At 38.6% G+C, this 18,252-nt stretch overlaps 1 long non-coding RNA gene and 2 pseudogenes across 3 annotated transcripts; 1 reads left to right on the forward strand and 2 right to left on the reverse strand.

Moving 5' to 3' along the window:
• Positions 1-244: 244 nt before the first annotated feature.
• On the reverse strand, positions 245-9,600 carry LOC124034886 (annotated as a pseudogene).
• Positions 9,601-10,080: 480 nt separating this feature from the next.
• On the forward strand, positions 10,081-14,138 carry LOC124036004. Of its 3 annotated transcripts, none has more exons than XR_006838832.1 (3): positions 10,081-10,305; positions 12,028-12,102; positions 12,310-14,138. It is a non-coding gene; the product is annotated as an uncharacterized LOC124036004 (long non-coding RNA). The 3 variants fall into 3 exon arrangements; XR_006838834.1 differs by having other exon boundaries at positions 12,313-14,138; XR_006838833.1 differs by having other exon boundaries at positions 12,359-14,138.
• A 1,098-nt stretch (positions 14,139-15,236) lies between these two features.
• Positions 15,237-18,002, reverse strand: LOC124036003 (annotated as a pseudogene).
• Between the last annotated feature and the right edge of the window lie 250 nt (positions 18,003-18,252).

An 18,252-nucleotide genomic window follows, 5' to 3' on the forward strand; every position in this document is an offset into this window, starting at 1 on the left:
CAACCGAAACAGTTCTGTCTGGTAGAAACACAGAGACAGAAAACAACTACCCACAACTCAAGTGGGAAAAACAGGCCGCCTAAGTATGGTTTTCAATCAGAGACAACGATTGCCAGCTGCCTCTGATTGGGAACCATACTAGGCCAAACACATAGAAATGGAAAACATAGAACACAAAACATAGAATGCCCACCCCAACTCACACCCTGACCAAACTAAAACAGAGACATAAAAAAGGAACTAAGGTCAGGACGTGACACTCATTGATGAAACAGAAACATCCATACTGTAGTTAGGCGGTGAGTTGAAAATAGATTCCAAGATTCAGACTTGAGCGGGTGCTCATCTCATTCTCAATGCTGTGTGCACCCGTATTGTTATTAATTATTATTATTATGCACACTGTAATCTATGCCCACAGTGATATATGGCACCGCCCACAAGGCGAAATGGTGTGAAAAGAGTGTGTTCCGGTAATGCCAGCCTACTAAATCCAAGAGTTTGACATGTTGGGAGGGGACCAGTAACTTACTGATCAAACTTTATCAATGTACCAGTTACAGTCATTTGTCATATGTGGGTTAACCTACTTTAAACTAGTTTCCTCTGAATATCATCCAGTTTGATGAAAAACATGATTTTCAATGTTCGGGACCTTTCAATTGTTTTTAACCTGTCTTTTATTAAGCATTCAAAGAAAGCTAACATTGCAGGTTAGCTTACAGCTGAAGCTCACCACCCTACAACTTTGCAAAGCATAAAACAACAGACTGATTTCAAAGCCGATTGACCACCCAAAAATGGTTTATTTCAAATTGCCTGCATAAGTGATTTGTGAATGAGTGACTGGTGACTGGTCTTAAAGAGACAATTGCAATTGCAAATGGACAAAAAATATTAGCTTTTCTTTCAAAAACAAAGACATTTCTAAGTGACCCCAAACCTTTCAATGGTGGTGTATATCATTGATAGATGCCAACAACTTTAGCGGTTCCCAGTCATTCTTAGCATCCATGTTTGGTCTAAATTAAACTGTAGAGTCTCAGAAATACGATGATATTGCCAACACAGGGCAAATATTAAGTAGGAAACAATTTTGTCAGCATTATATGTCTTCACATTTACTTCAGACAGATGGCAATGTCATTAGCTAGTAAAGGTTGTCCAAAAAAATCTAGCAATACTAATGTTAGCTAGGTAACAGTCGGTGCTCTCCCCTCACGTTCAGATAGCTAGTTAACGTTATACTACAGCTAAAGGAAATCTGGTGACAGCACAATGATGACAAAAGGTTTTCCTACTAATTATTTGTCTACTTGAGAAATATCACAGTTTCCCAGTCATTATAATGCACTTTAGACTAAATATTAATCAGCGCCAATTGAGAATGCATCGAGTAGAACTTTTAGTCGGCCACCAGTCCTCAAGAGAAAGCTCTAAAGAATATTGTGACGAAACAAGCAACCCATTAGTATTTTTTACCTTTAAAACTTTTACAGATGTTTTCAAACGACTTTGGAATACAAAAACTTCTCATAGATATCAGTAATAGTACTTTTTTCTCACTGTGAGGAATTGGAAGACGAATATGGGGACCGAAATTTCCTCATTTCCCAGAGCTCTTTCAGAACTCTTCATAATGAAGAGATGAGCTTTTCTTCAGGAAGGGGGGCTATTTCCCATGTTCCTGTGGTGCAGCAGGAGAGAGAGCCCACAGCAGTACACCATGCTCTTCACTATCATCACTGTATAAACCAGAGAGGCCAGATGCAGACTGCACATGGACTGGAAGGTTGCTGAGGAAGAGGGAGAAGACTGATGGGTTCATTTCAATCTCGTGCCTTCAGATTGTATTGATACCCCTTGACTTATTCCACATGTTGTTGTATTACAGCCTGAATTCAAAGAAAACATTTGTTTTCTCACCCATCTACACACAACACCCAATAATTAAAAAGTGAAAGCGTGATTTTAGAAAATGTAGATAATTCATTGAAAATTAAATACACGAATATCTCAAATACATAAATACAATTTTATTTGTCACAAGCTTCATAAAAAAGAAAGTGTAGACTAACAGTGAAATGCTTACTTAGAGGCCCTTCCCAACAATGCAGAGAAAAAAAATGAAATTATTCAAACATTAAAACACAAGGAATAAATAGACAAGTAAAAGATAACTTGGCTATTTACACAGGGGACCCGTACCGAGTCGATGTGCAGGGGCACGAGGTAATAGAGGTAGATATGTACGGTGCATTCAGAAAGTATTCAGACCCCTTTACTTTTTCCACATTGTGTTACATTACAGCCTTATTAAAAAAAAAAACTTTTTTAATCTCATCAATCTACATAATGACAAAGCAAAAACTGGTTTCTATACATTTTTGCAAATGTATAAAACATTTAATTTGAAATATCACATTTACATAAGTATTCAGACCCTTTACTCAGTACTTTGTTGAAGAACCTTTGGCAGCAATTACAGCCTCAAGTCGTCTTGGGTATGACACTACAAGCTTGACACACCTGTATTTGCGGAGTTTCTCCCATTTTCTCTGCAGATCCTCTCAAGCTCTGTCAGGTTGGATGGGGAGCATCGCTGCACAGCTATTATCTCTCCAGAGATGTTCGATCGGGTTGAAGTCCGAGCTCTGGTTGGGCCACTCAAGGACATTCCTGTGTTGTCTTGGCTGTGTGCTTAGGGTCGTTGTCCTGTTGGAAGGTGAACCTTTGACCCAGTCTGAGGTCTAGAGCAGGTTTTCATCAAGGATCTCTCTGTACTTTGCTCCATTAATCTTTCCCACAATCCTGACAAGTCTCCCAGTCCCTGCCGCTGAAAACCATCCCCACAGCATGATGCTGCCACCACCATGCTTCACCGTAGGCATGCTAACACCATGCTTCACCGTAGAGATGGTGCCAGGTTTCCTCCAGATTTGACACTTGGCATTCAGGCCAAAGATTTCAATATATTTTTCTTCAGACCATAGAATCTTGTTTCTCATGGTCAGAGTCCTTTAGCTATTTCCAGCCTTTCAAAGCATTTCATGGCTACAGATGTGAGTGCTACGAGGCAATAGTCATTCAAACAGGTTATCTTGGCATTCTTGGGAGCAGGGTCTGCTTGAAACATGTAGGTATTACAGACTGTGTCAGGGAGAGATTAAAAATGTCAGTGAAGACATTTGCCAGCTGGTCAGCGCATGTTCTGAGCTCTGGTCCAATTCACACACTTATCAAGAGAACATCCCTGCTCATCCCTACTTCCTCTGATCTGGTGGACTCACTAAACACAAATGCTTTGTTTGTAAATTTTGTGTGTGCCCCTGGCTATCCGTCAATAAAAAAAACAAGAAAAATGTGCAGTCTGGTTTGCTTAATATAAGGAATTAAAAATTATGAATACTTATACTATTACTTTCAATACTTAAGTACATTTTAGCAATTCCATTTACTTTTGATACTTAAGTATATTTAAAACCAAATACTTTTAGACTTTTACTCAAGTAGTATTTTACTGGGTAAATTTCACTTTAACTTGAGTCATTTTCTATTAAGAGATCTTTACTTTTACTCAAGTAGTATTTTACTGGGTGAATTTCACTTTAACTTGAGTCATTTTCTATTAAGAGATCTTTACTTTTACTCAAGAATGATTATTTAGTACTTTGTCCACCACTGTTAAAGTGGCATTAATAAAGTGACTAGTGCTCCATTTGTTAAAGTGGCCAATGATTTGAAGTCTGTATGTAGGCAGCAGCCTCTCTGTATTAGTGAAGGCTGTTTAATACTCTGATGGCCTTGATGCAACTTTTAGAGGAGGAACCACTGTGTCATACTGCGGCACACCTTGCGGGCTGCTGCAGCACTCTGTGGCATGTTATCTATTTGTCAGACATTTTTTCTGTTACTGCAAGTTATTGCTAGTTTGAGGGCATCAGAGGGCATCTTTGAGAAGCATTTGATAGTCTTCCGTATTGTCATTAACAGAGAATTGAAAACATTTTTGTAATAACATAGGATATGGGATTGATTTTAAGAAATTTGGCTTAATTAATTTGATTAATATTATGGTGTTTCTATTCAGAGAAACTAAAAACGAAACCCTCATGGTTTCCGTTAGGATGGAATGGAATATATGGAAGGAGTATGCTGTCTTTGCAAATAAGAATTTGACTTGCCTAGTTAAATAAAGGTTACAGTACACTAAGAGCATAACATTTCTGCACCCTAATTTTATAATTATTGTCTTACCAAAACAGAAATTAAGTGAAAATAAAAATCTCATTAATTTACCAAGACCAGTCCCCATGCTTTTCTCAGAGCAACGTGAAATGGTGCTAAAATAGTTGAAGGCTTTTGCTTCTAACTTCAATATGCTCTTTAAATAAATAAGACCTACACCATTTTTAACAGCACATTACTAAACACGAGTGGGAGTCATTTTGCCTATGAAAGGTGTCGTGGAAATTTCCTCTATTTACCAAATCATGGGAGCAAACCACACACACAAGTCAGAGTTAGTTATCAAAGTCCATCTTTAATTATATCAGCTCTATCACAATCCTGTGACTCTCAGGTAATTTCAGTGTCTCTCAGAGAATTCTCTGAGAGCCTCCTCCACATTGCAATAGCATTTTGACTTTCAACAGTTCAGTATCTCTAATGAAAAGTTGAGAGTCCCAACACAATGGCAAAATGGGATCCTTTATAGCAAAGATACACAGGATAAAACAGCATCGGCATAATTCATTGTTCAGCTTTGTCTCCTCTCTCAAACTCAGAACTATAAACCAATCCTCCATATCAACAGTCATATATCAAATTGTCATTTAGATACAACCAATTCTAAATACAACCAATCCTGGACAAGATCACAGAGACACACTGACTGGCACACAGACATTGTGGAGCAAAAGATATGTTTACACATGATGACACTTTGACCTCTCCCCTCTCTGCGGCCCATGCAACTTAGTCTTGAAATAGAACAGATAACTGCAACCCGCCACAGTATTATACAAAAATACCATTCTGATGAGAAGTAACTTACAAACATATGATGAATATAAAACATCTTACATATGTTACCAACAAATGCCTATAGTATATCTAAAAATATTTTTTTCAATGACGTGACTCTCCGCCAATAATTACATTTAGAGGATTGGAGGACTCTAAATTATTATCGAAGGGGCATTTTCCTCTAGGATCTGTGAGAATATTTTAGGGGCTTTTATATACATTTACATTTACATTTAAGTCATTTAGCAGACGCTCTTATCCAGAGCGACTTACAAACTTCTAAATGATTTAATATGTAAATAAAGTCAGTTTGTTATTTAGATGTATTTATTTCTGGAGAAACCTAACTTGATTATTTAGCAGACATCACTTGCTTATATTCATTAAGATGATGAACGACCGACAAAGGCAATCTGTAATCTGCTGGCATTACGGCACAACATCCACATTGCTTTAATTACAGTCAGGAGTGTCACGACTTCCGCCGAAGTTGGCTCCCCTGCCTGTTCGGGCGGTGCTCGGCGGTCGTCGTCACCGTCCTACTAGCCGCTACGATCCCTTTTTCGTTTGTCTGTTGGTTTTGTCTTATTAGTTTCATCTGTGTTTGTTTTAGTTTAATTAGCTTCCCTATATGTAGTAGTTTGACCCGCCCTTGTTTTGTGCAGGATTGTTGTTTTTGTTACTCTGTTGGTTGTAGTTGTCATGTTTGTATTCTCCGGACTGTTTGGTCCTGTGTTTGGGCTGGTCTGTTTTATGCGCCCTGTATGTTGGCGTGACCGTTTTTCTGGCCGGAGAATAAAGCAGGATTTACTGAATTTTTTATATATATATATATATATATATATAAATATCAGAACATTAACTATGTGTGTTCGCTTGTTTTGTACTGTTTTATAGTTTCGACCAAATGATTTGTCTGACAAACAATGACCTTCGTGTCCTGCAGGCCCAGATCAAAGCTGGCGAACCATTCAATAATGTCATCTTCACAGTCGAATCAACCGAATCAACCGAGCAATTTGCTCAAAAAGGAAGAATAAAAAAAGGAAGACGATCAAGAAAGCCGAGTCCCAAGTATCCGCTCAAACTCTGTGTGTGGGGCAATTTCTGAAATATTATTTCACACCTAGCTTGGCTATTACACAATTATTTAGTAAAGGTTGATTAGTCTATTGTTCAGCTAAAAGCCCATCCTGCTACGTTTGTGAAAAACTAATAATACTTTTACCCCTTTCCACGTTAAAGATACACTTCAAAACAAACTATCGATTTTCCTGAGAGATATAAGAAAGGTCAGGAAAATGTATAGTTTTTTTTAGACACATTAAAAAAAAAATGTTGAGCACTTCCATATATACTTCCTTATATTTTTTAACTAGTACCCGGCTACTTAAAGACAAGTCTTGTGAGTTTTGTGAACGTCCTGGAGCAAAACTTGTTCATGAGAAACTCACCTGTCCATAGAGGGGTAGCCTAGTGGTTAGAGCGTTGGACTAGTAACCGGAAGGTTGCAAGTTCAAACCCCTGAGCTGACAAGCTACAAAATCTGTCGTTCTGCCCCTGAACAGGCAGTTAACCCACATTAGGCCGTCATTGAAAACAATAATTTGTTCTTAACTGACTTGCTTAGTTAAATAAAGGTAAAATATTAGTGTGTAGCCCAAACTGTTTGGACGCTACAGACGTTTTCATGAGAAGACCGATTTTCAGGATGTCTCATGGTCTGACAAACACAGCTGTAGCTCGTCCATTGGCAGATTGAGATGCAGCCCATGCCAGAAATGAATATCTTTAGTTTAAACAGATATATTTTGATGGGGATTTCTCACGGGGAGCGGACATTGACTCTAGGGGGTTGCTATTTTGGCACATTTTGATCTTGCCTTAAGTAACGCAATTTCTGTGACCAGGACTGTCAAGTGAGCTGCATCACATACGCCTAAAACAACATTTCAGGACTGTGGTCGGATGCAGGACCAGTTATTGTGGGAACGGGTGGGAGTCAGACAAGAAGTCAGAGGGAGCAATATGAAAAGCATCAGGAGCATGATAAAGAAATGAGTCGCCCGCAGACCTCAAGTTCAAAGTTCATAAAATGATCAAATGAATCTCACCATTGGGTATGTAGGGTGGTACCATCGCATTGGTAGATGGAGAGCAAACATTTTGCTTTGATGAAAAACCTACAAGTAACAAAGAACATGTATTTGTGAGAAATAAGTAATTGATTGACAATGTGAGGGTTACATGCAGAGTTGGGGTCAATTCGAACTAAATGTTTTTCTCGTTTTTATTCAAAGCACCCAACCCTGGTTAGATGGAGTAATTCAACCAAATATTATTGTATGTCCAATCACTACATCTTTAATTATTTCTGGAGGATAATTTCATTATCACAGGTAGTTCACTAATGTCTCAATTCAATGTTTCAATTACACAGTTTTTAAATAATCTGGAAAGTTACTAACACATTGCCATGTGAACTAGTATTTAAAAAACAAACAAGAAGGAAAATACCACTCAAATTGTGGAATATTTCAAACTTTGGCTACCTTTTGATGTGTCAGCTTCTTCAGGGCCCGCTTCATGCTCCACCGAACAGATGTATTTGGCCTCTGCCTTTCCCTGATACATGATCATACTGGTCGTCTGTCCTTCCTCCCTCTGCTCCAGCTGTTCCATCTCTGCTTTGGGCACCTCCACAGTTCGGCCGTTTTCATCCTCCATCTTCCATGACATCTAGACCAAATCTGGAAACATGTCCCTAGCCAGACATAGCAGGGTGGTCTTCCCATTCAGCTCAGGTTTGAATGCCAGGTACACGGTCACTTTGGGTTTCCTGAGTTGGTTCTCATCTGATTTGCATGTGAAACAATCGAAACTCACGTTATAAGAAAAATAAAAAAGTGAACACCTTTGTGTGTTTAAAAGGAAACACTTTGCACTTTCCAATCTATTGTAGTACTAAAATATCAACACACAAGGATGGGCACAACAAAAAAGCCTTTCTAGCCATCAGAAACAAGATTTCAACAATGCCATGGTATAAAATAGAATAGTGTATTATATATCTATCAGCTCAGAAAGGTTCTTAACCCGCATCGTCAGGAGGTACACCTGATCCAGAGTAATCAGCTCTAACACTTGACCAGACTCCAGCCCCACGCAATTAGTTTTAAATTTCTCTAAGATAGTGTTTGCACAACATAGCATTTATTTATTTATAGGAAAATAAAGTTATTTTTCCCTATTCTAAGCCATTGCATTTGCGTCTAACAGAATATGTATGCAACATCTAAAATTAGTTTAATTTCATTTGTTAAATATAGTCAAATAAACAAATATAATATACAGTATCTAGTAGAGGTCCTTACCAGTGACGATGAGTTTTGACCCGGATCCAAACCGCAAAATCTCCTGTGTCCCAGATCCAGAATCACACTCCAAGTAAATCCTAGACAAAAACGTATCTTTTTGTTAATTTAGATCCCCCCCCACACACACTATTGACACAATTGCATTTTTTCTGCTTTCAGTTCATCTGCATTTTACATGGTTATAGTCAATATAGACCATACAGTAGTAATACATTATATACAATATTTAGATAATATATAATACTATTGTTATATTCAAAAGGTATTCCAAGAAACTATTTGGCGAGTCAAATGTATTCCTCAGTGTGATTTCTCGCTGATTTGATTGGACCTCCCAATGAAGCATCAGAGAATGTGGTTAGATAGGGGAGACATAAAGATGAGAGTTAGAAACCACACCAAACCCAGGTGATGATGTTTTAACAGCTTCTCAACCCTCTGCTAATGTCACATCCCGTGGTGACGCTAAGGTCTCTCATTGAGAAGGAACTGTAAGGTAGTTTTCTGCACAGGGAATGAACTGCAGTTGTCACTGTGGTTATCAAAGGTAGCACAGTAGTACGTGGCTACATGATCTGCCTTTTGGGTAGGGATTGTCAGTGTGAATATGTCCGAATTTTCTGCCTTTTCTGCTTGGTAATCCTCAAAATCAGGATCCTTGGTTGATTTTTCCACCACCTTTATGCATGAACAGAATCCACTTCAGAGCTTCTCCGTCTTTTTGCTGATACCAGTGAATGTTACCAGTGTTGAAGCCTGTAGCTCTGCATTCAATAACACCGGATTTGCCGGAGGATTTGGTCACTGTTAACTGCTCCTGATGCAGATTCACAGCTTCTGCTGCTGCTGTAGAAAAGAGAGAACAGATGGTGTGATTAAAGTGGATATACTGTATCTTTCAACGGAGTATTTAACATCAGCACCACCAGACACTTCAAATACAAAAATGATACACTTACCGACTAAAAGGATATAGGTAAGACACAATGGACGCATGATTGTGCTGAGATATGCTGGCCTGTTATGTGGCAAGTGTGAGATGCTGTGTTCGACTAGTAAAGCTTTAGAAGGAAGTGACTCTAAAAGCAGTGAACCAAACTCGAGAAGGGACACCTAAAAAAACATTGCATTTCGCCCGGTGGGCAGTGGTACACCTCACAGTGGGTGTGGACTAAAGTGTGCACACCAGGCAACAACTGTGTCCAAGCGTGTGTTCCAGGCCTAATTTGATTAATGTACACGATCTAACTTTGTGTCAACTTTACTTGCTAACCATCGGCAAAAGTTGAATGAAAAATAAAATGTACATGCAATGGTACCTGAACATGACTTTGAATTTGGTCAACTTACATGAAATGGTACTTGGTGTACACCTATAATTAAATTATTCAGCATTGTTGGGTTATTACATCTCATTAATAAAATCAGGGAGCTATTGTCTTCACAAAATGAGTATAGTAACAGATATGGAGAATACGATTATGATATGTTTTATTGTCTGTGATTTAAAAAAAAAATGCATTTATCTTTCTAAAGTCACTCAAACAGTGCGAAGTGCTGTGCACTCTGAATAAATCCACTGGCTAGTTCTGCTGTCTGTAAAGAAATGGGCGGGCTGTGATCCTGCTGCTACAATTGGATAGAGCGACTGTTCACTTGCTTTTTGTCACTTGATCGTTTCACCTGTCACTTCTCCTCGCATGTTTTGCTCAGACCATTCAGATGTGCTACTGCCTACTACTACTTCGATAAATCAGTTGGCGAGGACGTTGGCAAGCAAGCTATCAATGAGCATAATATCTAACAAGCGGAGCTTGTTGGAAAACAAAGATGAGAGACCAATGAGTTCTGACAGTAAAAGCAAACTCAACTGCCCGCTGCAAGTTTTGAGAAACAACAGGTACACAGCTCCTGATCTGCAGCTTCCTTGATTTATATAAGTGTGCCTGTAGACGATTAGGTGCTGCCAAGCTCTACTGAGGCATTTTCTAAAAACTTTTGTTTTTCAGATTACGAGTATAATCCGATCCGAATATCTGTCATTTTAAGGATACGATTACGGATGAGTATTCACAGAAGCTATATTTACAACTGCAATAAAAATCACCACCGGCATAGATTTATTTTTAGGCCCACATTAATCATGAGAATAACCATTGTGATCTAGCATAAAGTCGGTTTATAGCTAATATTGCAAGACAGCTCAAACTAACCTACCTAGCTAGTTAACGTTGCACCAACAAAATAGTATTGAGTGTGCAGTGGGCAGCTGGGAGGAGCTGCTCTTATTTTCCATGGACTTTACAGTGTCCCAAAACGTTTTGGAATTAGTGCTACAGGATGCAAATTTCTGCTTGAAAAAGCTAGTCTTAGCTTTCCTAACTATGCGTATATTGGTTCCTGACTTCCCTGAAAAGTTGCATATCGCGGGGGCTAGTCAATGCGAATGCAGAACGCCACAGGATGTTTTTGTTTTGGTCAAGGGCAGTCAAATCTGGAGTGATTATTTCATAAAATATGGACGTTCAAATTTAGTATGACATACAGGTAAATTGTGAGGGACCATGCTTGGTTTGTGTGATTTCATTAAACAGAAACTTAAAACTGAAATTGTATGATCAGACATAAACAAGGGGGCAGCCCACACTCTTCATAATATTGAAATACCCTTTGATGTTGGAATTATTCCGAAACTATTCTACTGAACATGCCATTCCTTGTTTTCTGATCTTCCTCGTTGTTTTTATTCTGACTATCATTAACCCCTAAATCAAAGAGAAGCCAATCCCAAAATGTTTCACTCATGCCCCCCTTTCATAGTTGGGGAACACAAAAATATGGAATAGGAATAACACAATGATTCAAATTTAGTACTAAAATATGTATTTTACTCAACAAGAAACACTTAATACAAAACACCAGTACCTGGTTTTCCTTCCATATTGAAATCAAGAATAACAGATGTATAAAGGATAATTAAAACAGCCTACTGCTACAATGTCACATCCCCTTCAATGATTACTAGGGTTGGTCAATTGCTATTGTAGATTTTCAGAAATTATAATAAAAAAATAAAGGTGGTTCAAAGTATTTTAAGGGTGATTATTCAACTGTGTAAACATGAGTACCCCCCCCCCCAATGGTGGTCATCAAATGTGATTTCTAACCATAATAATAAGGAGCTGCTGGTCAGTCTATGAGACGGGTAGGCTGACTTCAGTACAGAAACAGGCTTGAGCCAACTGAATCAGAGAATGAATAGGTCCTTCTCTAATTCTGCCTACTAGAAACCAGATGTTGTAAGTGTTTGTAATACTGTCAAAGTTGTCTTTCATCTCAAATGTTGTGGAATATAACCGCTACCAATTGTCACTCGTTTGGAGATATAGTGCTCACATGCAAGTTGCGCATCTTGTCACTTTGCACTAAAAAGCTTTACCAATTTGGGAAAATATACTTTTCTATATAATTGATGACGCAACATGCCACCAGTTAGAGCTCTTGTGAACTCTTAATCGGGAGCCGCCAATTATGCAATGTTATGGTTTTAAACTAAATGTTTTAAGAAGCACCAGCTTTAATTGTGAGAAAAAATCCAGCCTTCTTTTTCTTTTTCTTGCAGATGTTATGTAATTTGAAGCAGAAAGTTGGGCAGAGAGTGCTACATGGTCTCTAATTCAGAATCAAACGAACTACGGTAACATCAGTTTTGATACAGGATTTGTCTTGTAGTTAAACACTTTGGGAATCCCAGTAGGGACAGTGGTTGAGTGATTGGTTAATATTTCAGGAATTTTCAGAGTGTACATACTGGATCCCACTTTCTCTGCTGCGACTTCCTCAACGCCAGGGTCACTCATCCATTGTTTATTTTGGTGTCTCATCTCCTGTGTTCTTTCATCAGCAGTTGCCATGTACAGCATCCTCCTCAAAGTCTCTCCCTCTTTGTGAAGGTACCAGTGGAGGTAACTGCTGCAGAGGACTGTCACAAGCCATTCGATGAAAGACATTTTGTTTTGGGTGTCCGTTTTTGTCAGGGTGAATTCCTGGGAAGCTCTCCAGTTTCTGACATTGTACAGAATGTGTGATGAACAAAGAAAGTAACATTGTCAGCAAGGCCAATACATAACATAACAGATTCCATGGCCAGTATTCAGGATTATGGATGGGATTCAATCTGATTGAACTTTGTTTGCTTTGCACATTTGAAAGGAAACATTCCTGCATTTGTGAAGACCTCAATCACAGTAAAAACGACATATGTTGGAAATTATCTTTAAAAGGTGCATAAGTGACAATGTGATCGGATTGAATCCTGGTCTATCTCTCAGACAGTGTTTCCCCAGGCACCTAGTAAATACAGAAAAGCAATATACAAAAACTAAATGAACTCAAATACTGAATTATAGTCATTCTCGACTGTGGCTTCTCTCAGGGAACTTTTGGATCTGACATTATCAGTAGTGCACTAAAATAAATCAAAAGTGGAATTCCAACAAGCGAATAAGTTAACCCACAAAACGTACCCACAAAAAGGAGAAAGATTCGGTACAGAAGAGCTAAAGACATGTTTCATCTAAGTCTACTTGTTTACACAATGTGCTGTTTGTCCTCAGTGCACTGTTGCACTGTTATGCAAGTGGGAGTCACCTCCAGAGCTGCACAATTTTGGGAGGTGCATGGAGTTAGGCACGGATCTTCTGTACAGCCAACGTTCACTGCATCATCATAATCTCTGGCGCCGCATGGACCCTTCGCGGTGTAGATGCCAGATCGACCAAAAATGTGGGTTTTATCCTGGCCTCACTTCAAGACCCTGATTAAAAAATTAAAAAACAAGTGTGTGAAGTATCAATATAATGTATGAATTGTCAATTCAACTGAACATTATAGATCAAACAATGATAATTAGTATTTTAAATTGTGATTTCATTTACATTTTAAAAACCCTAAACGTAATGAATTCAGCTGACACAATGCTGTAAATAGAAGAATCTAGCTGGTGGGTATAATGCCAGCTAATGTGTAAGGCCCTTAATTGACAATGTATCCCTGATATGGGTGAGTGAATGTCAAGTTCACTCTTTATCGCTTACACATTTTCAAATACATAAGAATAGTGAACGTCATGATGGAAGGATGCATTGCTAAAGTATTGTGTGTGGAACACTGATTAAACCTGATGTCACAGTTTGTCAGTAGCATATGGTGAAGGTTTGCATTTCTCTCTCCTGACAATAGATGAAAAATAATGTGTCAGGTTTATTTGTCTCAGTCATGTCATAAAATAGCCAGACTTTGATGCAAATGATGTGTGTCAGGAAAGTCTAAAGTATATACTGTCCATACAAAAAGACTGTTACTGTAAGGTCCTTGCACCCTCTTGTGGCACATACATGCATTTATCTTTGAGAGTCCTTGAATGGGGTAAAAAAAATCAGTCGAAGCATCCTTTCAAATAGAACACCCAATTAATCCCAAATAACGACAACGAGCTACACAAATCCACCCGAAACCACTCATTCCTTTCATTTACAGTGTTAAATAACACTCATATGTGAGAACAATATTTTTTATGAACACATGTTTCATTTTGGCATTATAAAAGTTTGGTGGCAAAAGGAACAATTGTTGTGGAAATCTATTGCATTTCAAGTCGACGACAAAATCCACAATGCAATGCTCTCTCCGTGGGCTGGCTGGCTAGCTTGGTAGCTAGCTAGCAAGCAAATGTAGCTACACACAATAATACCAAAGACAATATCAGCATGTAAATTAGGAGTCTACAATCTCATGTTCAACCTGGCAGACATACTTATGAGGAGATGGGAAACGTTGCCCATACTCTGTCAACGGACTCTGCCCTTTTGGGCGATTCAGCGACAAGGAGTGAATTGGAGTCTATAAGTGGAGGTTGCTGAGCAGAGGACGGCTCATAATGTCTAGAAAGGAGCTAATGGAATGGCATCAAACAAATGGAACCCATGTGTTTGATGTGTTTAACACTATTACACTCCAGGCATTAACACGAGTCTGTCGTCTCCAATTAAGGTGCCACCAACCTTCTGTGCAGTCTATTGGGCGCTAGCTCAAAAACACAACATTAGCACACATTTTTTCAACAAGTACAAAACATTATGTTCTTTCGAGGAAAATAGGCACGTAGATACACTGTACATTGACTTTGATAAGGGATTGCATGATGATTAGCTTAGCAACCGCGTGACGCAGCATGACAACGTGAATACGATTGGTCGACAGTCTGCTGGGTGGCGCGTGATACGTTCTTTCATTTATTGGATTCGTAAAAAAAAAGAATTATTCTTAAAGTAGGAATATCGCAAAAATATATTCAATGGTTCATTCGAGAGAAGACATCCTCCCAGGTTATGACTTCGGAAGTATTGAAATCTAACGTGTGATAGAGGTTTTCGCAATCTAAAAGTCACATTCCTATTAAATTCCATAGTAGTGAGAACTACTTTATACAGTGCTACGTCATACCTGCCGGATTTCGGCATGCTTGAATGCCAGTAACTCAGATACACATGAAAACATGAAGTGACACAGGGAATTGATAGAACATCACTCAGAGATGCACAAAAACAATATTACATTCAAAATAGGTGAACCTTTCCTTTCCTTGTTCACAGTGCAGGCCTTAATGCTCAAATCAGGTTTGTTGTTAAAATATGTTTTGGAAAATTGACTGTCCAAACAGCAAATTGGATATGTGTGTGTGTGTGTTCAGACAGCAGTCATTTGCTGACTTGGCTACACTGGTTGCCATAGTAACGACGGGTGTGTGAGCAGTGGTGTTGAACATTGAACATTTATTTTTGATCAATGTAAAGAGAAAGTCAAAACAATGAAATCACACTTACACATTGCCTTCACTAAAAGTACAGAATACATCATAATAACAATTACTTAATTGACTGGTGTAAATAACTAACCCCGAAAGCAGTAAATGTCACTCTGCATTTATTTCATTACACAAAATATTAAAAAACAAATGTCAGATCAACCCTTTTGCATGTATTTTTAGTGAGTGGTAAAAAAAGGACTGAAGGGTAATAATTCAACAGTGGAGTGACATCATCTAGTAAGTGTAACTATTGTTCATTGAGTGGGATGTTATAGATCGAGAGCTGTTTTTGTACTTGATACGGTTCTGTAGTGCCGCTAACTGCTGTAAGGAATCTGCATCCAGGCCAAAGCGCCGCTGATATGATGTCAGAGTATTCATCAACAACTACATTATGCACATGGCTCAACCATAGACAGCAGAGAAACGTCCTATAAAACCCATACCAACAACCTCTTATCTACTGTATGAGCACCATCTATTATAGTAGCTGGTTTTCAACACAATGTGAATCTGTGGTCAGTTAAATGGTTGTATCAGAAACTTCGTTCAGTCAGGCACATGAACAATTTATTTTTGTAAGGCTCATGTAGTAAAACCCTCTATTTAGAGTCCACAGATCTATAATATGTCATGTGCATTACTTAACCTTGTGTTTTTATTTAGAGTTTACATCTACTGATTCAGAGGGGTTGGGCTAAATGCGGAAGACACATTTCAGTTGTACAACTGACTAGATTTTCCTGTCATTACCATCTACTGCCTTGAATGACCAACACTAAAACTGCTAAATACTACCATCTGGCGGTCTGCTCATGAACTGCAATATTGCACTAGTTAATATGGGAAAGTAAAGAGTGACGGTTTTAGATAAAGATTAATGCGATTCAGAAGAGAACACAGGAAATGGGTCAATAATTTGTTCTCATGTAGAACATATGTACTGAATGAGTAGTGTTGGGTAAAATCACAATTTATATATAGACAATTAACACTGGTTCATTCTAAACTAGGATTATTTTCAAATCCACTTTCTAGAGGGAGTCATGTTCAAATATCATGCAATTGTTTCAAAGCACATCCAATTTGGTTCTCAAAAGGCTAGGATTAGATTATACTAGAGTTAAATTGTAAAAGCAGGTGTATTTTCTGTGAATATATATTTTCAGAGTAAATTTACTATGAGTAAAAAGCTGTAGATCCCAATATGAATTTCCCATCTAATGCAGTAAGGTGTGCTAACCTATATTAAAACTATTGTGATCTTACTGTCCCATTGATCAATTACATTTGAACATTTATTTTCAAGTAGCATAATTTTATTATCTACTTATCAGCATTTCCTTGTTTGAAGACAGTATTCAAGAAAGAACGCAAACACAGATATAGCTTGCAATTCAATATTGAACATTATCTCACTCATTGGCCATCAGTGCCTTCATCAGAACATTGTGTGCATCATCAGTCAGCTCATTCAGACACTTCCTCAACATGTAGTCGGTTGTACCACAGGAAATCCCTGCGGCAGCTAAGCTGCCAACAATAGGAATGTTACTGAACAGGTACTCAACCACCGTTACCCCTGTGAGAACTGCACTGTGAAGCAACTTGACAACCACAACTTTGTTTATTTCTTTGTTCAGAGGTGACTTGAGGACTGCTTTCAGCTCCTCCACTGGCACATTCATTCTGTTAGCTAGGCTCTGCAGGGACTCATCATCAAGACCAAAAGCATTATAGTACTTATTGGTCTCAATTACCAAGATGCTTACATCTACAGCAAAGGAAAGGCCTGGGATAGGTATTGCTGCCACAACGGCAGATACAAAAGCTAGTCTCCATATGTTGGCTTTGAAAGCCTCCTTCCTCTGGTTGATTTTCAAGGTTATATTAGGGATGGACAACAGTAGTACATGCCAATTGTGGTCAGGAAGCTCTTTCTCTGTTGTCTCCTCAAGGTCATGGAAATCTTAGTGACCAAGGTCAAAACTGAGATGAGAAAGACAGGAGAGCCCAGACCTTGATTCTCAAGCCCTGAGGAGCAGAACAAAGTATAGTCAAATACAACCCCACTAACAATATGAAAAAACTAATTTATTTTGTTTAGCAATAGAGTACATTTACATAATGCACATAGTGTGTAGACAAACCTTTGATGCAGTATTGTCTGATTGTTTCCAGTGTCTTATCCTGGTCAAACTTCTCTTTTCTCCCCTCAGCCCTCATGTCGTTGTCAATCTTGGAGCGAACAAAGTAGAACTTCTTCTTCATCTTCTGGATCTCCTTGGCCAGAGTAATGTCATTGGCTCTGAATCGCTCTGATGAGACTATGATGAAGAAATCAAAGCGATCAAATTCAACTTTATGAAGGTACTCTTCTGGTTTGAAGTTAGCGGTGCCAATACCAGGGAGATCCCAAACTTTCATATTTGGGTATTTTGGGTGGGGGTAAGCCTTTGCCTCCATGGTAGTTTCCACCACACCAGTTAGAGCAGCTCCTTCTTCATTATTCTTCATGCCTCTGAATGCTTTGACAAAGGTAGATTTACCGGAGCATGTCTCTCCTGTGACAGAAATATTCAGCTCCACATTATTCATCTCCTTCAAATAATCTTGAATCTTGCCTGCAGCTGTGGTCAAGCTGTTGTTCTTCAAGCTCTCTTTGTACTGCTGAAACTTCATCAATATTCTCCATGGCAATCGTATTTCAAATAAATGCAAGTGAATGAATGTATGTATGTTTGACAATGGCGAGACTAGGAACTATATATATAATGACAGTCTTAGACCACACCCACCCATAACTGGCAGCAGCATTGTAAGATAACTTATCTTTACGGTCTACTTTGTACGTCAGGGTATGGGACCAAGGATAACGACCTGTTCTCTACATCTGGAAATGTTTATGAACATTCACACAGATTGAATACCTACAAGGTATGGGTCACGCACTGGCCATAGAGAGGCTTTTATTCTCTA

This window comes from Oncorhynchus gorbuscha, linkage group LG05 (assembly GCF_021184085.1).
Source record: "Oncorhynchus gorbuscha isolate QuinsamMale2020 ecotype Even-year linkage group LG05, OgorEven_v1.0, whole genome shotgun sequence".
Classification (NCBI taxonomy): domain Eukaryota; kingdom Metazoa; phylum Chordata; class Actinopteri; order Salmoniformes; family Salmonidae; genus Oncorhynchus; species Oncorhynchus gorbuscha.